The sequence below is a fragment of the Mesoplodon bidens genome (genome assembly GCF_964165515.1).
Source record: "Mesoplodon bidens genome assembly, chromosome: 20".
Classification (NCBI taxonomy): Eukaryota; Metazoa; Chordata; class Mammalia; order Artiodactyla; family Ziphiidae; genus Mesoplodon; species Mesoplodon bidens.
In genome coordinates, this window is record NC_138181.1 from 34,664,695 (window position 1) to 34,692,508 (window position 27,814).

The following is a 27,814-nucleotide window of genomic DNA, read 5'->3' on the forward strand; positions in this document are numbered from 1 at the left end:
ATGCCCAAATAAAGATGAAATTCCTAGGAGTGAGTTTCTCCACTGTTGTATATAATGTCGTTGTGTTCACACTTTCTATCCACATCAGATGATATTCTCAAACCTGCTACTTGATTCCACATAAGTGGAGAGCTCACTCGGCACAGATTCTACTGCTCTTTTGGTAGTGTCCACACCAAACAATGCAGAGAAGCAGCGTGTCCTGGAAAAGTCAATCTGATAGTCCTTCTGAGGATGAGAGGTCAGGGGAAAAGGACCTCTGTAATCATGACCATAGATTATTTTACAGAGAACTTCAATGCCTCAAGGATTTTCCAGTGTTGACATTTTTTTATCTTCACAGCAGAGAAAGATTTTTCTGTTTGCTTGTTCTGTTTTGTTTTGTCTTTTGCACTATGGTAGCTATAGTAACTAAATTTTCATTAGTGTGAGCCTCTCACTGTTGTGGCCTCTCCCGTTGCGGAGCACAGGCTCTGGACGCGCAGGCTCAGTGGCCACGGCTCACGGGCCCAGGCGCTCCGAGGCATGTGGGATCCTCCCGGACTGGGGCACGAACCCGTGTCCCCTGCATCGGCAGGCGGACTCAACCACTGCACCACCAGGGAAGCCCCAAAAGGGATCATTTTTTCAGGGCTTAACACTTAGGGGGAAATGCAGAGTTGAAATATTTTTTTAAAAAATAATATTTGTGATTTTTACTCATTTAGTTAACAAATACATATTGAGTATCTTTTGTATATAACCAAAAATAAATATGCCTTTCCTAAGTCTGGCTGAATATACATCATACATTAAACCTCATCTTAAATAATTAGAAAGTCTTTATCATCATCTTAATCAACACAGGGTTACTTAGAAAAAAAAAAAAACAGGGGGAGGGAGAGGATTTCTTAAAAGAATACTTGATTAACATTTTAATCCTGCAGAATCCTTGCCTTTAAAGGAATCAAGTACCTATAGGAATTATATCTAATTCAAGAGTGTATCTCATAACTTGCCCTCAATGGGTAATTTCATCAGAGCCTTGTATAATACTAAGTTATACTCCTTGGCTGAATTAAACCTAAAAGAAACACTCTCCAGAATTTCAATACCTATTATAGATCCAAAAATGCAATGGTGCACAGCACGCAAATACTATTCCTCAAAGCTTACAGTCAACAGATCCAGAAGAGCCCATAGGATTCATGTAATCAACTGGAGATGCAATGCAATAACTCAGGGGTAAGATAAAGAATAACAGAAATTCATTACCTGATAGAATAGTTTTCCCTGAGGTGCCTGCAGGTCCTAAAGGGCAGGTTTGTACATAATTAAATATCCAGGAGTCCAAGGGGCTCTGAAGACCTCCCCCTCTATCTCTTCTTCAGCTGAGTACTGCTTGACTAAGGTTACATCTCAGAGACAACCATCTACTTCCCTGGAATTCTCTTCTCTACACCACAGTGAACACAGACTAACATGGAGTCTGAATTACCCAGTAAGATTCAGAGTCAGAGGGTGTGTAGCTGGGTCGCAGGGAACTGGCCACAGCCCCGCCCACTGGCTGGGCCGCAACCCTCCCCCAGAGCCCCTCCCCTTGTCACCAAGCCCAGGGTCTGTTTCCGAGATTCTCCTCCAGCACATCTTACCCACTCTCACCTCTCCCCCACTTGACGGGCCTGACTGTGCTTCCCCACAGGGCATCCTTCCTCAGACCTCAACATCAACACCCTTTGTTCTGTGTTTGGTGGACAAGCCAGTCTCTCCCATTCCAAGGCCCATTCCTCTGCTCCAGAGACTCCAAATTGTCTATAAGGAAAAATGGGCCGCTAGAAGCAGGCAATAAATAATACATCTACAGAACACTTTAGATATGAGTTCTGAAGCAACTGTATTAAACTGGGTTGCCATGGAGCCCTGGGGTTAAATTCAGGTGCTTCAGGGCACCGAACAACGTATCCTGACCTCTATCTCACACAATGTATTAGTCAGGGTTCTCCAGAGAAACAGAACCAGTAGGGTGTGTTTCCATAAATACAGAAAGAAGTTTATTACAAGGAAATGGCTCATGTGATTAGGAAGGCTAGCAAATCCAAAATCGGACGTGGCTGGAGACCCAGGAAAGCCAATGGTACAGGTGAATGCTGAGGGCATCTGCTGGAGGATTCTCCTTTGCTCAAGGAAGTTAATCTTTTTGTCCTATTTGGGCCTTCAACTGATTGGATGAGGCCTACCCACATGTTGGCTGGCAATCTGCTTAATCAAAGTTCACTGATTTAAATGTTAATCTCATCCAAGAACAAATTAACTATCACACATTCTAATATTGCAAGTCTAAAAGTAAAAAATAAGACAATAAACAGCTCTATTTACAATAGCCCAGAGATGGAAACAACCTAAGTGTCCATCATCGGATGAATGGATAAAGAAGATGTGGCACATATATACAATGGAATAGTACTCAGCCATAAAAAGAAATGAAATTGAGCTATTTGTAATGAGGTGGATAGACCTAGAGTCTGTCATACAGAGTGAAGTAATTCAGAAAGAGAAAGACAAATACCGTATGCTAACACATATATATGGAATTTAAGAATAAAAAAATGTCATGAAGAACCTAGGGGTAAGACAGGAATAAAGGCACAGACCTACTAGAGGATGGACTTGAGGATGTGGGGAGGGGGAAGAGTAAGCTGTGACAAAGCGAGAGAGAGGCATGGACATATATACACTACCAAACATAAGGTAGATAGCTAGTGGGAAGCAGCCGCAGAGCACAGGGAGATCAGCTCGGTGATTTGTGACTGCCTGAAGGGGTGGGATAGGGAGGGTGGGAGGGAGGGAGACGCAAGAGGGAAGAGATATGGGAACATATGTATATGTATAACTGATTCACTTTGTTATAAAGCAGAAAGTAACACACCATTGTAAAGCAATTATACTCCAATAAAGATGTAAAAAAAAAAAGACAATAAAGATGTTTTAAAAAACATAGGACACTCTCTTCTTGCCCTTGAGGTAGGGAAATATATCAAATAAGATACATACACATTTTTTAAAGTGCTATGTAAAAAGAAAACATTGAAAAACTATGTTATATCACTATATGCTAAAATTAAGAAGTTCTGTTCCTCAAAGACACCATTAAGGGAGTGAAAAGCCAAGCCCCTGGATGGGAGAATATATTTGCAATAAATATATTCAATAGAAGTATTCACATCCAGAAGACATTTTTAAAATGTGAATTGGTAAAGAAAAGGCAGACAACCCAATGGGGGGGAAATGGACAAATTACTTGAACAGGCATGATACAAAAGTAGTTACCTAATTGGCAAGTAAACAGCACAATGTGATCCCAAAACCTGTCACCAGCAGGGTTAAAATGAAAAAGGCTGATAGTTCCAGGTCTGGGGAGCATGTAGGGCAAAGGGAATTCTTACACAAAGGTGGGAATATAAATTGGTCTGACTCCTTTTAGGAAACTATTTGGTATGTACAAGTAAAGTAGTACATTTGCATATTCTGCACCTTAGTCATTCAGCATCTCTATATAAATCCAACAGATAGGCAGGCACATCTGTATCAAAAGATTTGTATAAGAAAGTTGATAGCAGCACTTTTCATATTAATCAAAAATAACCCAAATGCCCAATAGCAGAATGGAGACATAAATTGTGGTGTATTTCAATGAGAATAAAATGATCTACAACCACAAGCTACACATGGGTGAATCTCCCAAACATAAATCGGAGCAAAAAGAAGCCAATACAAAACGAGTAACTACCGTATGATTCCACTTATAAAAAGTTCAAAAGCGGGGAAACCGTATGGGAGGTATTAGAAGGCAAGAGAAAGGTTACCCTTGGGGAAGGTAGCTGTTGACAATAAGTGGCTCAAGACAGCTTCTGGGGTTCTGGCGTGTTCTTTTTCTGGGTCTAGTTGCAGTTTCCATGAATCTATTCACCTTATGAAAACACACTGAACTGTGTATTTTTTTCAAATATATTTTATGCTTAAATTTTTCACAAAATTATCAATACAAACATTATAGGAGAATACAGGGCAATAAACAATATGTCACTAGAGGAAAAAAAGACAACAGAAGATCTACATTCAAGATAGATTGCTACAAAATTCAGAATCTGAATACACTCTATACCTAGCTTCTAGATAAAGACACAGAAAATTGCCAGACACCCAGAGGCCCCCTGGTCCCATTCCAGTGACTCCCCTTAAGGTTTACTATTGTTCTGGTATGTAACAAAAAGATCACTTTACCTGTATTTTGTATTTCATATAAATGTTATGACACAGTATAACCACTTTTGGATTGGGCTTTTTTATTCCTTATGTGGTTTATGAATATACCTATATGGTTGCCTGTTTTTGTGATCATGTATTAACACTGTTGCATAGCATTCCATAGTGTAAACATTTAACTACTAATTAATTTATTCCAATGTGTATTATAATATGAGTGATTTTTAGTTTGTGTCTGTTGAGAATAGCACTGGTATATAAATTCTAGAACTTGAACTTTGGTGGCATGTGTATAAATTATTGTTCAGTATACATATAGTAGTAAAATTTTCGAGTCATAAAAAAGAAAAAGATAGATTGCTACTACTGCTTCCTTTAAACCCACTAGGAGGGAGCAGTTACAACCACAGGGTAAAATTGAATTAATCTGCATACAAGTTGACAAGGTTGAGGAGCCTTCATGTGTTGATTCTGCTGATAGATGGTGACAGGCCAGTGAAAGCACTTCTTAGTAACTCTCTTTTATTTATTTTTATTAAGGCAACAAAACAGCACTTAATAATTTAGGAGTACATTTTCCTGGGGATAAGAAGTCTTCGAGGGACTTCATTTTTTTTGTTTTTTTTGTTTTTTGCAGTACGCGGGCCTCTCGCTGTTGTGGCCTCTCCCGTTGCAGAGCACAGGCTCCGGACGCGCAGGCTCAGTGGCCATGGCTCACGGGCCCAGCTGCTCCACGGCATGTGGCATCTTCCCGGACCGGGGCACAAAACCATGTCGCCTGCATCGGCAGGTGGACTCTCAACCACTGCGCCACCAGGGAAGCCCCCGGGACTTCATTTTTAAATGACACTCACAAATCACCTAATCTTTTTATCCCAATTGGTACCAAGAGTGGAACCATTGTGCTTCTACTTATTTCAGTGGGTCTAGTTCATCTCATATTGAAAAGGAGATCACATTAGGTACCAAAGCCTCAGGAGGTGTTTAAGGAGATACAGCCCTGAAAGGAAACATTATGGAGGCCCTTAGCCCTTTGGAAAAATCAGACACTAATGGAGATACAAAAGACCACTCAAATTCAGAGACCTGCCATGTATTTCTTATTTTAATATAATTTACTTAATTGTAGTTTTGTGATAATATATACAAACAGAAAATTTACCATCTTAACCATGTTTAAGCATACTGTTCAGGGGCATTAATTACATTCACACTGTGTGCAGCCATCACCGCCAACCATCTAGAACTTTTTCTTCTTCACAAACTGAAACTCTGTCCCCGTTTCCAGAAGCCCTCCCCATGTTTCTCCCTTCCAGCAGCCCCTGGCTACCACCATTCTACTTTCTGTCTCTATGCATGTGACAATTCTAGGGACCTTGTATCAGAGGAATCACACGGTATTTGTCCTTTTGTGACTGGCTTAGTTCACCTAGCATAACATCTTCAAGGCTCATCCATGTTGTAGCATCGTCAGAATTTCCTTCTTTTTATGGCTGATTAATATTCCATTGTATGGAAAGACCACGTTTTGTTTATCCATTCATTCATTCATGGATGGGCATTTGGATGGTTTCCATCTTTTGGCAATCTTGACATATTTTTATTTGGGGGTTATTTGTGATCCAATAAAATGGCCACAAATTCTTGGACACTTCTCCCATGGAAAGGTGGGATTGATGTCCCCTCCCCTGGAATCTAGGTGGGCTCTAGGATTGCTTGACTGATATAAGAGAACAGAAATAAAATGGCTAGTGTCCATGCCCAGGCTTAAAAGCTGATGGCCCTTTCCTGCTCCCCCGGGGGCCACCATGCTGCAGAGACCACAGGCAGGTGTCCAGTCCACAGTGGCAGCTGAGCCCTGCCCTCCAGTCATCCCAGACCAGGCACCAGACATGTGAGGAAAGCTACTCTGGACCGTCCGGACCAGACCTTCTGCCAGATGTAAAAGAAACCCCCATCAGGGCCACCTGTAGCACAAGAATCCCCAGGCTGGACCAGGCCCAAACTCCTGGCCCATAAAATCCTTAGATATAATAAAATACCTCTTTTAAGTCAGTGGGCTTGGGGCAGTTTGTTACACAATAATAGATTACCAGAACAATCTTGACTCTAAAACAACAGAACACCTGCAGCCTTGCAGTGGAATCTCCCACTTCAGGGAGGATCAGCTCTTTCAACACCCAAATCAATGCAGGGCAAGGCCACCCCAGGGCCAGACTGTGAAATAACTGGCCGATCCCAGACAAGTTGGAAGGATCATCCAGATCACAAGAAACATTCTGGAACTGTGACCCTATGTTCCCGAATTCACTCATTCATTAAATAAAGTATCAGTGAGATACTTTAGGCACTGTGCTCAGCACTGGGTGGTGAAGGTGAGTAAATCACATACCTGCCCTCGCTTCCATTAATGTCCACTTCTGACCAACACCACACACCTCGGCTATTTTTTTGGCTGGTTCACCATCCTCCAACCCCTCCCCCCACCAAACTTGTTCCACAATCACAGAAGTGCTCACAGCTGCGGTGTTTCCCTGCAGCCAGGACATTCTGTGGGCCTTCCTGTTATATTCCAGTGTAGCTTCTAATATCACATATCTCTCCCAGCAAAGAGCCACCTAGCCTATCAAAAAAAGAAAAGAATTAAAAAAAAAAAAAAGGGTGAGAGAGCACCAGGTGCTACCTAAAAATAGAATTTTCTAGTATTTTCTAACGACTTTAGTTGGGTACATTTTGATTGTACAGGCGTCTGGAAGTTACCCACGGTGCGTTTAGAATTCATGAGAGAGCCAGACACTCACTGTTACTTCGGAGCCTCAGAGAGTATCGCGAATTCAAAGGGAAAAACCGAGCAGAATACCAAAAGCTCTTGGGCAAAAAAAGAAAATTCTGACTTTGTACCAGAAGACACACCAGATCAATTGTTTCCAATAGGGTTTTGACGGCTCCCCAAGCTTCGCGCAACCAGTTTACCACGTTCAGATTTATTCTAGTTCAGAGGGAAGCCCTCGGAGGTTCGCCCGGTGAGCTAGCTTACCTGACGTCGCACAAGGTCGCTCCGAAGCGTGCGCCTCCGGGCTCTCCCTTGGGGGCTGTCCTTCTGCTGCGGCAGTGACGTCAGTGTGGACTCAGCCCTTTCTGCCCGAGGCCATCGGGCGGACGCTGGCGCAGGTGAGGAGCCCCAGCGGCACCAGGGCGCGTGTCTACCGTGAGTCTTGCTGATACCCGCCAGCCCTGGGCCAGAAGGAGGAAGCCCGAGCGCCCACGTGCCTGCAGACCTGCACAGCCCCCTCTCCTTGCCGGCTGATTTGCTCAGCCCTGATATAGGAGCTTCCCTCTCATCTACCTAATTTACATCCGGTGAGTTGGAATAGAAGCCCCGTCGCGAACTTAGCTCAGCTTAGTGCGCTCCACCCGTTAGCCGTGACTGTAGGTATTCAGAGTTCCTACAGTGTGCCGGAGACCCCCTCATTCCAAGTACCCCAAATTCAAAACATGGGGCTGGCGCTCCCCCAAGCCTGGCAGAACTCACAGCCCCAGCTGTGAACCCTTTCTCACTCCTCACATCATCACTGAGCAACGCCTTCAGACTCACGCTGTTGCTCCAGTCCCTCCAGATCAGACCTTCTTAGATATGGGCACAAACCCAGATGAAACAGAGCCACCACCACCTTGGACTACAGGTTTGGTCTGCTGGCTTTGGAATCGTGTCTAGAAGCAAATCGGCTCCTTCAGCTCTGTTTATACCTAATTCCATCTTCCCTTTGCCATGAACCCCACCACTGAGATTCGAGCATCTTCTTAACAGATTCTTTCCAAGTTATGACTGGTAGATCTACCCAAAAATAGGCTTGTGATTAATATGCGTTTTAAAGTAGAGGAAAATGATCACTGACAACCCTTGGCTTGGTTATTACGTGATGATGGTAATAAAGATTTTTTTTTTCTTAACTGTTTACTAAGAGTTTCTAGCCAGGTCCCTAAACTTGAAGGTCTAAGGATAAGAAATGACTGGTGACAGATGGGTTAAGAGGCGGATTTGGAGTCGGGGGTGCCTGAGTGTAAATCTTGGCTCCACAGATCACTGTGGGTAGGGTCGTCACCCTACGCCTCACCCCTTCCCATGTGGAAAGGAGTAGTGATACGTTTCTATGGGAAAGTTGTTGTCAGGATGATATATAAGAGTTGGCATAAAGCACATACACAGTGATGGAATCTCTAGTCTTTTTTATCATTATCATCATTAGCCAGGTTTTTCTTAGTCACATTTTATTAACCTCACCCATGTGCAGTTTACACAGAAGGATCAAACGGTGACTAGGAGTTTCATTAAAGGACATTAGGGGTTGGGACTTCCCTGGTGGTGCAGTGGTTAAGACTCCACGCTCCCAGTGCAGGGGGTCCGGGTTCAATCCCTGGTCAGGGAACTAGATCCCACATACATGCTGCAACTAAGGGTTTGTATGCCATAACTAAGGAGCTCTTGAGCCACAACTAAGGAGCCCTCCTGCCACAACTAAGACCCAGCATAACCAAATAAATAAATAAAATTTTTTTAAAAGAAAGGACATTAGGTGTTATTTGAGCAAAGTATATTTTTCCTATTCCAGTAAGATGTCCCATTAGGGCAGCAGCAGAATGAAAGCTGTTTATGTAACAAGAACCAAGGTTTTATATCCCAGTCCTCCAGGCCTCCCCCGGAGGGAAACCAAGAAGAAAGCAAAGATGATTCTGAGTCTTAGAAACTTAGGTGGTTTTGCAAACTTATGGTTACCAAAGGAGAAACGTGGTGGGGGAGGGTTAAATTGGGAGCTTGAGATTAACATACACACACTACTATATATAAAACAGAAAATCAACAAGGACATACTATATAGCACAGGGAACTCTACTCAATATTCTGTAATAACCTATATGGGAAAAGAATCTGAAATAGAATGAACATATGTATATGTATAACTGAATCACTATGCTGTACATCTGAAACTAACACAATATTGTAAATCAACTATATTCCAATATAATTAATTAAAAAATAAAATAATTTTTAAAAATAAAAATTTTTATAAAGAAACTTAGGTGGTTTTTGATATCACTGGACTTTATATTAGGTGGACAGCGAGAGAAGCATTCCAGTTCCAAAAGATCATCATAAAATTCTCCATAATAAATAAAATACTCTGTAGGTGGAAGGAGAGATTCCACAAAGAAAATCTGTAGTAAGTGTTTGGTCATTTAGTGATATCCCACCTTCAGAAATGACTCCCAGATACGGGCAGAGAAGAGGGAAGAGGTTTGGGGAAGGAAGAAGCTGAAATTCAAATATTTTCCTCTTGGCCTGCATATCAAACTCCGGTTGAAATTCCTAAACCTCTGAGGTTTTAACCGGAGGGGCAGCTCCCCGGAGGTACCAGTTCTGTGAGATTCTGTAAGAAGCATGTATCTTCCTCCCTCGCCCCTTGTTTGTGAACGCCTATTTTTTTACATCAAGTCCCCACTCCCACCCCACATTTTAAGTATCGCCTTTATAGAAATGTAAAAACATCTAAAGCTCTTCTGGTAACGTTGGTTGGAATCGAACATGGAGAAGGTGCTGGTTCACATAGACCCTCGTCGGTGGGGGGCGGAGAGAGACGGTGCAGGAAGGGGTGGGGGGAGGTGGCAGTTGGTGCGGCAGGTGGCAGAAGGAAGGAACTTACACTGGAGGCTTGTCTTGGGCGCCGTAAGAGCAGGAACTGTCCACGCCCGCCCGCCCGCCCGCCAGAGCCTGCGATTTCTGTAGGGGTTTTATGGGGATCAGTCCCGTCCCCATCCCCGTGGTCTCGGCATTACCTGCCCACTGGGGGCTGGGCTGAGGGGACAGTGGGCAGAGCTGCATCCCCAGGATGGGCGGGGCAGGGAGGGGCTGGAAGCCTGGAGCTGGGATCCAGCTCTAGGGTCACCCAGCGGTCGTGCGCTCCCAGGGACCGCCCCACAGAGGGGTGCTGGTGGTCTGTGCACTGCAATTTGTGATCCGGCCCCTGGTTCAGTTTCAGACTGAAAACAGTTCTAGCCTGTAGCCCTCCTATTTTCACCCCATTTGAAGGAGTGTTGCCGAAATCCGGCCTCTGTGCACCGGTGCCGGGTTAAATCTTGGAGACCGAGTTTGGGGTGAAGTGGAAAGAAACAGCTTTATTGCTTTGCCAGGGGAAGGGGGCCACAGCAGGCTACTGCCCTCAATACTGTGTGTCCCCCCTGGAGGGGGTAGTGAGGAGTCTTACAGTGTTCAAGGAGCAGGGCGTGGTCAGCTCGTGGGCATTCTTCTGATTGGTTGGTGGTGAGGTCATGGGGAATCAGCATCATCAACCTTCTGGCTCCACCCGGTCTGCGGTCTACGTGCTGGTGGGCAGCATGCAGTTAACTTCTTCCACCTGGTGGGAGTTTCAGTATCTGCAAAACAGCTCAAAAGACATGGCTCAGAGTGTTATCTACAGCCCTTGAGGAAGAGCTAAAGGTCCTTGACTTTGTTCAGTGGCTAAAGTATTATTATTTTGTCTTGCTTGACTCTTTTCCTTTCTTTCTGCGTTTCCTCGCTTCTCTGATGAAATTTATTCTTTGACCAAAGTTTTTCTACAGACAAAAGGCAGGTGGAGGACACAGGTGGGGGTCTGTTCTGGGAAGACCTCGCAGGGTCCTTGCTCGGTTACAGGAGATGAATAAGAGGTTCAGAGTGTGGAAAAACAGAAAGCAGAGAAAAAATTGAGTCCAGGGTGAAGCCGTTTCCATCCACTGGAAATCTCTGCACCTCTTCCTTTTCAAGAGGATATATGGGGCATCTTTGGTGTTCAGATGTGTGTCAGGCTCCAGAAAAAAACTGTGAATGACACCCCATGCTCTTGCCTCCTGGGGGAGGGTGGTCCCCACTTCTCAGCTATCTCAGCCCTGTCACCATTCAGTTGCACAAAAGTATTTCCAATGAAAGAGTTGGCTTTTGTGAGTCTTACCTGAAAAGATCCCAAAGAAAAATTGCCTCCTTTAAGATCCTGACTAGACTGGGAAAACAGGAAGCTTAATTGGTGTTGCAATATCACTAGTACACATTTTTACCACTCACTGTTTACAAAGATTTTAGATTTCTGGTGAAATCTAATTTCTAATTAAAAATCTAAATCTAAATCTAAAATCTAACTTCTGGTGTCTCTTTTCCCAAATAAACACTTACCTTGATTTCTGCTCATATTAACACAAAGCTTTTTCTCCATCACCATCCTGAATGCTATGACTTGCCTCCAACAAGAATTCTGGTTTCATCAACTCAAGCCCGTGGGGGAAAATGTGTCCTTTTATTTAGCTTCTCAGGTGCTAATCAACTACTAATTGCCTTGAACCCTATCGACCTTTTCCCACCGCTTTCACCATAGAGATTAATGAGTGACATTATATAGAGTGCAATTTCATGCGCTGAAAGGAATGGGTTCATGCATTATTCACTCCACATAAATACATGCACTTTTATTTGGAGCTTTCAAAGTTCTCAGAAAGAAACATGGAGGAGACATACGGTCTGACAAAGGCAAGAATTGGGACAGAAAAATTATATTCGAAGGAAATGGAGAAAAACAGACCAATCTGTGCAGAAATGAAGCTGCTGGAAAGGAAGTAAGAACATGAGAAAGACGAGACCAGTAAATGCCTCCAAGTGTGTGTTAGACTCATGATGCGGGCCACGACCTTGACCACTTGACCCCTGGGCAGTCCTCCCTGCTGGGTCCCAGGGAGGACACCCACAAAGACCAATCCAGGCGGTGGGCCCTCTAGGACCATCCTGACACCGGTCCCAACCTCTCTGGCTTTCTACTCTATCAGCCAAGTCAGTCCATTTTAGGTATCAAAAACTTGCATACTTTTGTGACATAAACAGCATAGCCTCAAAACCTATACAAATAATAAACACAATACAAAACCTATACCAAAAAAATATTGAGAAAATTACAAGGAAAATGGTCAAATCTACAGTCATGGTGGAGATTGTAATTTACCACTCTTCACAAATGATAGAACAGGCAGAAAAAATAATTAAAGGATAGAGAAAAAGTAAACAAAACAATAAACAAACTCATGAGCATATATTGAACCCTGCACCCACCGATTAGAAAATACATTTTCTTTTCAAGTACACATGGAACATTTATAAAAACTGATTAGGCAGGGACTTCCCTGGCGGTCCAGTGATTACGGCTCCATGCTCCAAATGAAGGGGGCATGGTTTCGATCCCTGGTTGGAGACCCCGCATGCCGCACGGTGAGGCCAAAAAAAAAAAAAAACGCTTAGGCGCTGAGTAGCACAGAAATTCTCAACTAGTGTCATTGAATCGACCATGTTCTTTGACCATAAAGCAATAAAATTAGAAGTAAACATCCCAAAAGTACAACAGAGAGCCATATATTTGGAACTTAAAAGCTTCTGAGCGTCAATGCAAACAAAGCTTTGTGAGTCAGCATTTTTCTCCTCTCCTCCTGGAAATCATAGAAAAGCAATAAGGAGAACAAAGCCGTCTTGTAATCTCCATTTTTTTCCCAGTGAAACTAGGAGACAGATCCAACCCACAGACTGCAAATTATGTATAGACTGCAAAAGGGACTTCCCGGGTGGCGCAGTGGTTAAGAATCTGCCTGCCAATGCAGGGGACACGGGCTCGAGCCCTGGTCCAGGAAGATCCCACAGGCCGCGGAGCAACAAAGCCCATGTGCCACAACTACTGAGCCTGCGCTCTAGAGCCCGTGCGCCACAACTACTGAGCCCGTGCTCCACAACTACTGAGCCCACTTGCCTAGAGCCCGTGCTCCCCAACAAGAGAAGCCACTGCAATGAGAAGCACACACACCGCAACAAAGAGTAGCCCCCGCTCGCCACAGCTAGAGAAAGCCTGTGCGCAGCAGCGAGGACCCAACACAGCCAAAAACAAAAAGAAATAAATAAATTTATAAAATTAAAAAAAATAAAAAGAAGAGGGCAGCAAGAGGTGAATGTTAAAAAACACCAGCATAAATATGCACCTTCTGAGGGTGAAGGAACAAGGCACCAGTTTCTATCCGTTCTTTGCATCATGGGTGGGAGCCGAGAAGAGCAGGGCTGGCAGGGGGAGATCCCCAGGGGGGTGCAGGTAAACCAAAGCATCAGGAAGCACTCAGGCGAGGCAGGTGTGCTGTCTGTCTCCTCAGCAGCCAGAATGTGTCCCTAAGTACGAAAACTACACCAGACAGCATTGTTCCCATGAGACTGCCTGAGGAAATTAATAAAGGCTGAAATTCAGCCAAATGAGTTAGGCAAATAACAGCATAAACAAAAAAGCCTGTGGTGTTTAAATAGAAAGGTAAGACATAAACAAATACAAGGACTAGGGTGCTAGACTGTGATATGTATGTTGTAGGCCCTGAAACAACATAGAAAGCGTCCAATTAGGAGAAGTGTGGCCGAAAAGGGAAAGAAAGATGGGAAATTAGAGCAAGTTCATTGAACGCTTAACCCTCAAGAGCTGGTGGGAGGAGGGGTGAAAACATAGCTTAAAGCCGATAAGGTAATTAAAGCATAAACATATAATTGGGGCTTCCCTGGTGGCGCAGTGGTTGAGAGTCCACCTGCCGATACAGGGGACACGGGTTCGTGCCCCGGTCTGGGAAGATCCCACATGCCGCAGAGCGGCTGGGCCCGTGAGCCATGGCCGCTGAGCCTGCGCGTCCGGAGCCTGTGCTCCGCAACAGGAGAGGCCGCAACAGTGAGAGGCCCGTGTAACGCAAAAAAAAAATAATAATAATAATATATATATATATATATAATTGTACAAGACAAAACTAGGAATAATCATATTAATAAATATAAAGTAAGTGGCTGAGGAGTGAGATTAGGGAGGAAGAGTAAACACACTAATTGAATCATTGTTCTTTGAAGGGAACTGATACATGTTGGTTAAAGAGATGGAGTCCTGAGGTAATTATAGGATGGTGTAAAAGTAATCTTTGAATAAAAATACCAGCGATACTAATTAACAAAATAATTAAGCAGAGAAACGAAGCAAAGAGGTCACATAGTTAACAGTTAATAATACGTTTCTAATGGACTATCTTTTAGTGCAATTTGGAGTTTACAGCAAATTGGAGCAGAAAGTACAGAGGGTTCCCTCCCCCTCCCCCCATGCACAGCCACCCCTCCTGTCAACATCAGTGACAGTCAGAGAACCCCGCGAGCATAATCACCCGAAGTCCACAGTTTCCATTGGGGTTCACTGGGTGTACGTTCTATGGGCTTTGACAGATGCATAATGACGTGTGTATGGTCAGGCCACTGAGAACGGCTGCTCTCTGTCCATCCCCAGCCAGGCCAGAGCCTGCTTCACCTACACCTCCCCACGCGACTGACCTTCCTACTTACTCGCCCCAGGTCCCAGCTGCTGAGGTTCCTCATCAAAGGGGCGGTGAGCAGTGGGCCACCCCTGCCGGTATCCCTGGTAACTAATGATCCACCCGATGTCCATTCCCCTGTAACTGGTAATCTCCTAGTGCCCATCCCCCCCACGCCCTCCCCCCCAGGAGCAAAGACAGCCACCTTGTCCTGCCCGCCATCCGCTGCCCACAGTGGGTGTCACTCCAGGAACTTATGTTCCCCCACCCGTGAAACCATTGCTGTCACTGATGCTGACTCCGGGCTCTTTCTTCGGTCTTGAAGCTGGGCAAGCGCAGGCCTTGTAGGTGCCCCGTAGACCTGCGGCGTGCAGCCCGACAACATGCATCCATCACTGTCGTGTCATACAGAGTATTTTCCCTGCCCTAAACATCCTCTGTGCACCACCTATTCATCCCACCTTCCTCTCCACCCCTGAGGACCCTTGATCTTATACCGTCTCCAGAATGTCAGCTGGTAGGAATCATGGAGGGGCTACAGTGGGGTATTTCCCTTCCTCTGGATCAGTTAGGCTCTGATATAAGCCCAGCAGGTTCTGGTCAAATAATTTCTCCTGAGGGCAGACATTGCTAAGAACAGAATGCTCTGGCATATTCTAAACCATTCCTTTTCCCTCCTCTTGCTGTAAGCACAAGGGAGTTTTTCCCTGATATTCGCTGTGAGAACCTGGTAAAGGTCCACAAGGTAAAACTCACGGGGGCTTCCCTGGTGGCGCAGTGGTTGAGAGTCCACCTGCCGATGCAGGGGACACGGGTTCGTGCCCCAGTCCGGGAAGATCCCACATGCCGCGGAGTGGCTGGGCCGGTGAGCCATGGCCGCTGAGCCTGCGCATCCGGAGCCTGTGCTCCGCAACGGGAGAGGCCACAACAGTGAGAGGCCCGCGTACTGCAAAAAAAAAAAAAAAAAAAAAAAAACTCACGAAAGGGTAGGGGCTCGCAATGACTGGGTTCCCCAGAGTGTTTACCTGTCTGTCCACACAGCCTCCAGCGCTTCATCAGTGACAGTTCAGGTTTTCCTGCCCCGGCCGTGGTTCCCACAGCTACTTCAGCTCCTGAGTTCCTACTCTGGTAACTTGTGATTCTCTGTATCTGTCTGTTGGTCTTTCCAAACCTGGGAGCAGTGGTTTGCTCTGTGACCTCACTTCTCTCACATATCTAAGAAGAGTTGCTGGTATTTCATTTTATTCAGCTTTTTCCTCGTTGCTAGGGTGGAGCAGAGACTTCCAAGCATCTTACCAGCTGGACTGGGAATGGAAGTCCTCCCCTCGGTGTGGAGTCCTTTAAATTTACCTTTTTCAGTCCATAGCACATCAAATACACTAAAGCAATAATGATCATGTGTATAGAAAATCCATTACATAATGAATAAGGTATATCTTATTGATATATCTTAAACTCTATACCCAATAATGGAAAATAACTTTCCTTTTTAAATGCCATAAACCATCAACTCAAGAAGAGACCATCTGTTAGGACTTGTTATATGTTATCAATAATCAACACATTAAAGGTGAACTTTCCTACAATTGGTGCCAGAACGGTAGACTCTCCAATGGAAATGTACAAAATTCAGTCACTACACAAAGTTGTAGATTCCTTCCTAGAATAGTCAAATTCATAGACATAAAGTGGAACGGTAGTTTCCAGGAGGAAGGAAGATTGGGAAATTGGCGTTTACTGGATATAGAATTTCAACTGGGGAAGATAAGTCCTGGAGATGGATGGTGGTGACGGTTGCCCAGCAATGGAGATGTACTAAATGCCACTATCCTGTACACTGAAAAATGGTTAAAAGGGTAAGTTTTATGTTATGTGTATTTTACCAAAATTTGAAAAAAATAAGACATCCGTCCTTCAGTCATGAATGACTATGTTTTTAGCTCAAGACAGATAGCAGGACTGGGGGAAGCATGGTCTCATTCATCCCATAAGTATTGCTCAAATGCCCAGTCTGCACCCCATGCTACGGTGGGTGCTTGACAGTCCATTTAGAGGACAAGCCAGGACAAAAGCAATTATAATGAAGAGTGATAAGTGCTATGGGGCAGGGGGGAAAAGGAGAAATTGCACATTGAAGATGATTAAGAGGACCTGCCCCCCACCAGCCGCCGACAACTGTACATGTCATGTGTATGCGGCACAGCGAACCTGGCCTTGATGCCATGTGCATGCGGCCCGGTGAAAGCGGCCTGCGGCCCTTGCCTTCTGAAGAGTGCTTACATGGCAGGGGTGGGGAGGGGAACCAACCAAGTGACACTTTCAAGCGTCCATGTGTAGATGAGACACTTGCTTAAAATCTGGATCTTTCATGGTATATTGAGCTTGGTGTTTCCTGCAAAAGAAATATGCAAAATCGTTTCTCCCTTAAGCTACAGGTAAGGAATCTCATTAATAATAATGTTAGTTGGCTTTTTGCAAAATACGTGTTAGTGACCCAGAAAGGGCACATCCCTCACATCTTTTAAAGATGATAGGGACCTTCCTTTGTTGGTGTCCCTATGCAGGTGGAGTGGGAGTCCACGTGGAGCCGATTTTCCTTGATATTTACCCTTGCCTTTCATAGAGGACGAAACAAAGTTGAAAATGAGTAGAGTTCTTGTTCCCGTCTTTGATTTAATATTAGCATCAGTAATATCATATGTGGTCCAGGAAGACGAATACTTTTCTAGATTTTCGTTCGGACATATTCATCATCTCTTGGCACATCATAGGAAAACGTTGCAATCTACTCATCATGGCATGAGCACCGTAGGCACAGTTGTTGCTTTAATGGTATTTGTGAATTTGGGGATCCAGAAAGGTCTCTGGAAGTTCCTTCTCGAGGGTCGGGAATCTCCTATATTCTGGGCAACATTCTTTTTAGCGAGTAGGGCCTGTCTTGCTATTTAAGCCATTTTGCCTGGATATGTCACATCTTCCCTTCTTGGGACTAACTTCCCAGGGAAGATGGGTGTTAGATAGTCAAGTGTTAAGCCTCACTTTATATTCCTATTTCCCTGAGTACCAGCACTAATAAACCACAGCATCAATATGTGCCTTCCCTATCTGAGGTACCAAATAGAGGCCTCCAGAAAAAGGTACACAGACATGGGAGAAAATAAGGAAACTGAATAGTGCTTCATAAAAATCTTGGGAGGTTTGACACAGAACAATGATATTTCCAAATACCAAAGAAAACCCCACTATTGACAATCAAGAGATATTATAAATAACCTACAAAGAAGATTTTAATTATATTTAGAGAGTTTTTTCTCCTAAATTGAATAGCACATGTTCGATGTTAAAAATAATAATAATAAATCTCTCCCTCTAAAAATCACTTATAATCTCAGCCTAAAAGTCATTAAAATCTCAGTGTATGTCCTTTTAATATTTTAAATATTTAATATTTAAATGCTTGTGAATGTGTGACTATATATATGTGTGTGTATATATATATATATTTTTTTTCTTTTTAGAGATATATGACCATGTTTTTGCCACTTACTTTCTTTACTTGGCAATATATTATTACTATTTTTCCATGTCAAGAAACAGTGCCCTTTAAAATAACTTAAATGAATGCATAATATTCTCTTCCATATATTTAGAAAAATAGTACCATAATTTACTTAACCAATCCTCTATTGATAAAAATTTTAATTATTTAAAAGTGTTCCAACATAAACAATTTCAGTTTTCAGAGTCTACTTATATGTATGTTCAATAAATACTTGCTGAATTAGTGCTCATTTAAATCTCAGTTTCTGCCCCAAAGTGAAAATAATCCCAATGCCCATCATCTGGTGAACAGATAAATAAATTGTGGTAATCCATACCATGGGATGCTACTTAGTAATAATTAGGAAAGAACTACTGACATATACAACAACAAAAGAGTGCATATTGTAAGATTCAATTTATGTGATACTCTGGAATACAGACATATCAAATCAGCGGTAGTCAGGAGCTGGGGGAAAGGGGGTGGGATTGGCTGCAAAGGGGTACAAGGGCACTTTGGGGGGAGATGGAAATGTTCTATATCTTATTTGATGTTGGTTACCTGATTGTATACATTAGTCAAAACTCAGAACTGGCATTGGTGGTATGATGTTGAGTATAGCTTCTAAAACTCATCGAACCGTACACTCAAAAAAAAAAGTGAAATTTACTGCATATAAATTATACTTCAATAAGCCTCATTAAAATTTTTTCAATTCCTTAAAAAAAAAAGTGTTCCACTTTTATAAATAAGGTTATGATAAATGTACTCACATATATCTTTATACAACTTTACAATTATTTCTGTAGGATAAATTCATAGAAGTAGAATTACTGAAATATCTCTCATTTTCAATGCTTTATTTAGAAAAATGACCAACCTACAGAAAAGTTGTAAGAACAGAACAAGAATGCTTACACCATTCATCTAGACTCACCAACTGTTAACATTTCTCTCCATTTACCTGTGCTTCTCTCTCATCTGTTATTTCTCTCTCTTTCTCTCTCTGTCTCTCCCCCTCTCTCTCTCTCAACATTTCACACCTAATATACTTTAGTATCTTTTCCTCAAGAACAAAGATATCCTCCATAACAACAATAAATGATGAAGCTCAGGAGATTTAACACTGATACCACACTATTATCTAACTTGCCCACCATATTCAAACTTCCTTAGTTGTTCCAAAAATATCCTTTATGTTTTTTCTATCCACAAAACAAAGATCCCTCATTGCACCTGTCACTCCTTTAACCTAGATCAGTTACCCCAGATTTTTTTCATGAAATTGATCTTTTTCAGATCAATCGTTTTTCAAAAGTCCCCTCAATTTAGGTTTGTTTGATTGTTTATAATTTGATTCAGGTTAAACCTTTTTGGCACCAATATTTAATAGGTGATGTTGTGTCCTTCAAGACACACATCAGGAATCACGTGATGTCCATTTGTTCCTGTATGGTTGATGCCTAATTTTTTTTTTTTTTTTTTTTTGCGGTATGCAGACCTCTCACTGTTGTGGCCTCTCCCACTGCGGAGCACAGGCTCTGGACGCACAGGCTCAGCGGCCATGGCTCATGGGCCTAGCCGCTCCGTGGCATGTGGGATCTTCCTGGACTGGGGCACGAACCCGTGTCCCCTGCATTGGCAGGTGGACTCAACCACTGCACCACCAGGGAAGCCCTTGATGCTCAATTTTTGATTGTTTGTTTAAGGTGTTGTCTGACAGGTTATTTTTCCAATTATAAAGGTACCTTTCCCCGTTTACAACTAAAAAATAATGTGTGAAATGACACACACTCCTTTTGGGAGAGGGAGCTTTATTAGGTTATTCATGGGTCAGGCAGCATCTCATCTAGCGACTAGAAGGGCATTCCCTGACATGCACTTTTTAATGTTTTGGTTATGTGTTGTCAAGTTCCCATCAGAGAGGTTGGCCCATTCCTAAATGATAAGTAGACATTAGAAAAGTGATTCACTGGGGAAGACTATAAGACAATTGGTTGGAGAGCTTGGGTGTTTCTAAAAAGATAAATTCACTGAATTTATTTGAAGAAGTGTACGTACTTCTATTTTCTCCCCAAGAAAACCAGGAGCTACAAATGATTCCTTGTTCTTCTTTTATTTTTTTTTTGTTTGTTTTTTTGGTTGCACCCTGTGGCTTGAGGGATCTTAGGGATCAAACTCACGCCCTTGGCAGTGAAAGCATGGAGTCCTAACCACTGGACCTCCAGGAAATTCCCATGGTTCCCTCTTAGCTCTTTTGATGTGAGAGATGAATGATGCTTGTGGGTGGGTTGTTGCTGCTGTTGTTTTTATTGCCTTTTCCTATAGTAAGAGAGTTTGGTACGTCAAGAATCCTGGGCAGCTATGGTCTGAGTCTCAGGATAACAGCGCGTGTGCCTGGGTAACACACCCTCTAACGACCTACTCTTCAGCTGCTCTGGAGGCTGGGAAGCCAGGATCATTGTGCTGGCAAATCCCGTGCCTGGTGAGAGCTTTCTGGTTCGTAGATGGTGATTCTCCCTGTGTCCTCACATGGTGGAAGGGGCAAGGGAGCTTTCCCAAGCCTTTTGTATATGGGCACGAATCCCATTCCGAGGGCTCCACCCTCATGACCTAACCTCCTCCCAAAGACCCCACCTCCTAATACTATCACCCTGGGGGTAAGGTTTCAACATGAATTTGTGGGGGGACATAAACATTTAGACCATAGTATAGCTCTTTCTCTCATCCCAGGATATGGTCTCCATGACAGACTGTGGCTTCCAAAGACGGACCCAGGATAACAAGAGTGGGCTGAGCTCAGCTAATATGGTCAAAACATACTTGCTAGATTATGAAGTGAATGACATAGAATAAGATATGCTAGAAAGACACTGGTTTTCAAAAACTTGGTCCAAATTTTCTTCTTATCCTACAAAAATTAGGACCTCCTACCTAAAAAGGATATATAGAAAGAGGGAGAGACAGAGACAGACTTTCTGGCTTTTGAACAAAATTACATGTATAACTAGACTCAGAACTCTTGTTAGGCCACCTCTCTGTAGGCCAGGGCAAGAGTTTGGCTTGTCCATACTGGATACATACATGTTGTCCATCTCCTTCTCCTCCAGCATCAGGGCATCTACCCACAGCTTCTTCTCGCTTCTACCACCCCTTAATTTCCACCTGTTTTCTCCCCCTGAAGCTAGTGATCCTAGCTAACTTCCAACCACAAACCCTGTTTAGCTCCTGTCATGAAGCAAACTGTTGGCCCAACTCCAAACCCCATTTCTGTGCTGGGGTCTCTGGTTCACTGTACCTGGTCCCTGCTAGTTGGATCTCTGACCTCTGTTGTCCAGTTACTGTTCTGTCCTCCCGCTAACTTCCTGTTTGCCCACCCTCTGCCTGACTTCCGATTCAGAACACAATTTTTCCTAACCTGGCTGGCCAGCTCTGATATGAATGTTTGTGAGTGTCCTGGCAATGAGTTACTCATGGTCAAGTGATTAACCTCATAATGTAGTTTTCCACCATGAGAAAAATAAACCAAAAACATATGGCCCATTCTCTCATACTCTTCATGCATTAAAACGAGAGTTGGCAAACTTCTGTAAAGGACCAGATAGGAAATAGTAGATTTTTCAGGCCAAAAACAAAACCAAAGATATTTTGTGTGTATTATATAATAAGAAGTAAAAAAAATTCCTACAAATTTTTCATTGATGAAATTTTAAATATAATAATCCTTTTTTGAAGAATGAATAACAGTTCACTTAATTAGGAATCAAAGTTAGTATTCCCTATCATAAAAATGTATTATAAATGTTAGTGTTGATCTATAGTGAGATTTCATTAATCTGATCTTTGAAAATGTCTTTTCACAGAAAAATAACCTGTGTTGGGAGGATGGGAAGGTGTGGAGAAAAGGAAATCCTTGTGCACTGTTGGTGGGGATGTAAATTAGTGCAGCCCCTATGGAAAATAATATGGAGTTTCCTCAAAAAATATTTTAAAATAACTACCATAGTACCCAGAAATTCCACTTCTGGGTATTTATCCAAGGGAAATGAAAACACCAACTCAAAAAGATATCTGCACCTCATGTTTATTGAAGCGTTATTTGCAATAGCCAAGACATGGAAACAACCTGAGTGCTCATCGATGGACGAATAGATAAAGAAAAAGAAATGTAGCATATATATATATATATATATATATATATACACACACACACACACACACACACATATGAAATATTATTCAGCCATAAAAAAGAAGGAAATCCTGCCATTTGCAGCAACATGCATGGGCTTTGAGCACATTATGTTAAGTGAAATAAGTCAGACAGAGAAAGACAAATACCATATGATCTCATTTATATGTGGAATAAAGAGAAAAAAAACCTGAACTCATGCATACAGAGAAGAGATTGGTGGTGGCCAGAGGCAGGACATGGGGAGTGGACCGAATGGATGAAGGTGGTCAAAAGATACAAACTTCCGGGCTTCCCTGGTGGCGCAGTGGTTGAGAGTCCGCCTGCCGATGCAGGGGGCATGGGTTCGTGCCCCGGTCCGGGAAGATCCCACATGCCGCGGAGCGGCTGGGCCCGTGAGCCATGGCCGCTAAGCCTGCGCGTCCGGGGCCGGTCCTCCACAACGGGAGAGGCCACAACAGTGAGAGGCCCGCGTACCGTAAAAAAAAAAAAAAGGTACAAACTTCCAGTTATAAAATAAGTAAGTCCTGGGGATGTGATGTACAGTGTGGTGACTATAGTTAATATTACCATATTGTATATTTGAAAGTTGCTAAGAGAGTAGATCTTAAAAGTTCTCATCACAAGAAAAAAAACGTTGTAACTATGTGTGATGATGGATGTTAACTGGACTGATTCTGGTAGTATTTTGCAATGCATACTTTTATCAAATCATTATGTTGTACACCTGAAACTAATATAAAGTTAAATGTCAATTATACCTTAATAAAAAATAAAATAAAATAATTTTAAGAACTGGAAGAAAACAAAAAAATGCCTTTTCACACAGATGGGAACTACCAAATACTGACATAAATCCATGAACATGTAATTTTAATTGAGGATATATATAACTTGAAATCATTTTTTTAGAATTCTGTTAGATTCTTCTCCCAATAGCTTTAGCATGTTACTACCTTACAGATGAATCACTCCCAGTTAAAGTTTAGGTGGAAGTTCCTTAATTGCACAGTTAAATGGATTTTGAAATATGGAAATTTCCTTTGCTCTTTCATCAGGGTTCAAAAAATGCTGCTGGAACTGCCGATAGTCCCCAACTTACAATGATTCGACTTACGATTTTTCTCCTTTACAATTGTAAGAAAGGTATGTGCATTCAGTAGAAACCGTATTTTGAAGTTCTAATTTTGATCTTTCCTGGGCTACTGATCCTCTCTCATGATGCCAGGCAATGGCAGTGAGCACAGTTCCCATCAGCCATGAGATCATGAGGATAATCAGCCCATACACTTACAACATTCTGTACCCAGACAACCATTCTGTTTTTCACTCTCAGTATAATGTTCAATAAATTACACGAGATATTCAACATTTTATTAGAAAATAGGCTTTGCGTTAGATGCCCAACTGTGGGCTAATATGAGTGTTCTGAGAACGTGTAAGTTAGGCTAGGCTAAGTTATGATGTTTGGTAAGTTAGTTATATTAAATGCATTTCAGCTTAATGATATTTAATGAGTAACCCCATCATAAGTTGAGAAAGATCTGTATAGTTTGAGCTTAAAAGTTATACCCACTACAAAATTGTGTAGGACTAGAGATCTTACGTCTTGCTTTAACTTTTGACAACTCTGCAAGTGTTGTAAGTAGGTTGATGGTATTTGTGACTCAAATATTAGTTGTTGTCAAAATTACTTTACAGCAATTTAAGGTTTGCGTATAAGCCCCATTTTGCCTTGTAATTTTAGACTAAATTCATTTTAAAATGTCATCAGGTCTGCAGCAAAAACTAATATTCAAAGCCATTCAGTGTTCCACAATAGTGGTCAAGAATAGATCTTCTTATTCAAAAAGATTTCAATTTTTACCCTAAGCTATAAAATCACAGTAAAACTTAACCACTGCTGAGCCATCAAACCACTATAAGGCAGCACAAGTCAGGATATTCTGCTTTAATTTCTAACAACATTTTACAGAACTGACAATGGTTAAGCCTATGAAAGCAAATGAAATTTACCACTGATACTACTGGTTCAATAACATATGATATGATATATTCAAATATTTTCTGCATAGTACTTGCTGAAGAATAATAAAATAAATAACCGTAGGCTTTAAACACTTCACATTTTCACAAGCTTGTAAGTTTGTCCAACTATGAATTCTGCTCCATACATATTTTACCAACCTCAGTTGTAACACATCTTAATAGATTCCTCTTCAGGTTGTACTTAGTGTTCTCTCAATTTCTTTTAATGTATTCTCATTAGAAGTCATCACACACACACATCACACAAAAGAAGTCATAACACAAAGACTATTCAGAGGCTAATTCTTTCTCACTCTAAACTCAGAGTTGATTCCTCAGAAAACAACAACTGAGTAGTATAGGTAACATTTGTCAACTCATCAAGAGCCAAGGAAAGCTACTTAAAATCATTTGCTTTGTTTTTTGACTATTGATGTTGCTATCAAATTCCTCAACACTTTGTGCAACTATTCTTGCTAAAAGGCTGATAGTCTTAAAAAAGTTTTTTTCCTCTGGACACATTCCTTTGACTGCCAATACAACATGATGTCATTCACTCACCATCGGTAAACAGCTTTCCTTGCTTAGCTAACAAATGAGCCACTCAGAAACTTACTTTTCCTGCACCCTCTCTTTCAGTGTTAATCTTTGCAAAGAAATTCTGCTGTGATGAGATATAGTTTTAAATTTTCTAATGTTTTAGACCTTTGCTTTCCTGTGAGTTAGGAACATTGTGATGATTGCTTAGTCTGATAACAATGGCACACGGTATATTTCTTAGATCATCTATAGTGCCATTCTGTAATAAATACAATTCTTCACCATCTAAATCAACAAAGTAATTGGCACTCTACTGTGGCTTGAAAGTGTGACATTCAAAGTTCACTTCTGCCTTCCTTTTTTTCTTTTTTTGAGATGAATCGTATGCATTGGGTAATAAAAATAAATAAATAGGATGTTGTGGCATGGTTGAAATGCTGAGGTTATAACTGAGTTCACTGTGATGTGTAGTGTGCTTAGCATGAGCTAATGAGAGGTCCACATATCCAGACTCTGCTCTTGGCACCCAAAAGCAACCATAGACAAACATAAATGAATGACCATGGCTATGTTGCAATAAAACATTATGCAAGGATGCTGAAATTAGAGTTCATATAATTTTCATGTGTCACAAAATATTCTTCTTTTTTTTCAACCATTTAATAATATAAAAACCATTCTTAGTTCATAGACCATATAAAAACAGTGGTGAGTGGGATATGGTCCATAAGCTGTAATTTGCTGACCCCCATATTAAAACAAAGAGTGAGCAAAAGTTAAAAGGATATCACGTCTGGTGACATTATATCTTTGCCAAAGTGGGTTTTTGAAAGTTGCTCTGATAAACAGCAAGCACAGTACTAAATCAATATGGAATAAAAAATGAGGGTGATGGTGTCTAATCTGATTCCAACATTTGAGAAATTGTGCGGTAGCAGTGCCCAATAGACATACACATTCCATTTGTAAGTCATTGCTGTTATTTAAGAATGAAATATATTCTTTTTCAACTTGTTTGTTTTTTCCAGTGGCTGATAAATTGGTAAGTTGTAAAAATTAATTTATTTGAACTTTATGTAAAAAACAGAAACGTTAGATTTTTTTTCAGACCTTTTCTTTTTTAGAGCAGTTTTAGATTTACAACAAAATTGAGAGGAAGGCACAGAGACTTCCCATATAACCCCTGTCCCTCCATACACACAATCTCCCCCATTATCAACATCATTCACCAGAAGGGTACATTTTTTACTAAGGATGAACCTGCAGTGGCGCATCATAATCACACAAAGTCCATAGTTTACCTTACAGTGCACTCTTGGTGTTATACATTCTATGGGTTTGAACAAATATAATAACACGTATCCATCATTATAATATCATACAGAATAGTTTCAATGCCTTAAAAATCCTCTGTGCTCCACCCTCTTCCCCCACAAATGCCCACCCCTGGCAACCTCTCACCTTTTTACTGTCTCCATAGTTTACCGTTTCCAGAATGTCATAGAGTTGGAATCCTGCAGTATGGAGCCTCTTCAGATTGGCTTCTTTCACTTTGTCATATGCATTTAAGGTTCCTCTACATCTTTTCATGGCTTGATGGCTCATTTCTTTTTACTGTTAAATAATACTCATTGTCTGGATGGACCACCGTTTATCCATTCACTGACTGAAGGACATCTTGGTTGCGTCCAAGTCTGGGCCATTATGAATAAAGCTGCTATAAACGTCTGTGTGCAAGTTGTCTCATAAGTTTTTGACTCTTTGGGGTAAATACCTAGGAGTATGATTGCTGGGTCATAAGGTAAGAGTATGTTTAATGTTTTTAGATCTATTTTTGAGCCTAGAAATTCCATGAAAAAGTTACTGAGACACCGAGGGATCCATAAATCTAACAAGTTTGGGAACCTCTGGTGTAGACTGTGACTTAGGTAAGAGCCAGCTCCTTCCAGGAGAGGCAGGAAGTGCCTCATCCTCCCTCACAATTCGTAACCCAGGGGAAGGAAGCAGCATCCTTGTGCCTGGGACTCTTCTTTTCCTAATAACTTGGCACCTGGTGGGGAGGGGAGGGGGAGGAATTGGGAAAGAGAAATAACCCAAAGAAAATAAATAAGAATAGAAAGGAAAGCAACTCAAGACATGAAGACAGGGGAGCCATTATCTGTCTGCTCTCATGCTTCCTCTTTTCCATCTCCATAGATACCCTGCCTCCTCTGCCTGTGTTTCCCAACCGCTTCTCATCTCAGGCTTGTTTGTTGATTTCCTTAGGCTGTCACAGTGGAATTTGGTTTTATTGAATTCTCAGCATGAAAACAATCCTTGCTGAAAGCAAAATGGTGAGTACAACCGTCTCTTCCTTCGAGACAAGCGATATGAGCAGCTTCCATGAGCGAGCCTAATCCCTTGGCGGTAAGTGGGTCATTGGACGTAGATGTTGGATGGGACACCCACATTCCCCTTGGGGGTGTTCGTGGTGCCTGAATATTTCCACAGTGACAGAGCAGCAAGGAGTGGGGGCGGAGTGGGGCAGCGCCGTGGGAGGACTCACCCCTCTTGTGTTTGTTCAGGATGCCTTGCCCCCCCATCCACGGAGGCCTGGGTCCACGTACCACCTGGAGTGTCAAAGAGCCCTGGCACCCGCCTGTCCTGCCCATGGACATGCATGTTGCACCTCTGCCGTGTCAATCGCCGTGCAGCCTGGACAGCAGCGTGCCATCAGTGCTCTCTGCCCAGGACACCATTCCTCTGTCCGTCTGGTGAAAATCTAGTCTTCTTCCAAGAGCAAGTACAGGGGCTGCTTGACCCCCGTAAGCCAAATAAATGGTTGCTTCTTTCCTGACACAGCCAATGCTTATACTGGGTACCTTCAGCTGGTGCAAGTCGCAGGGAACTGCAGT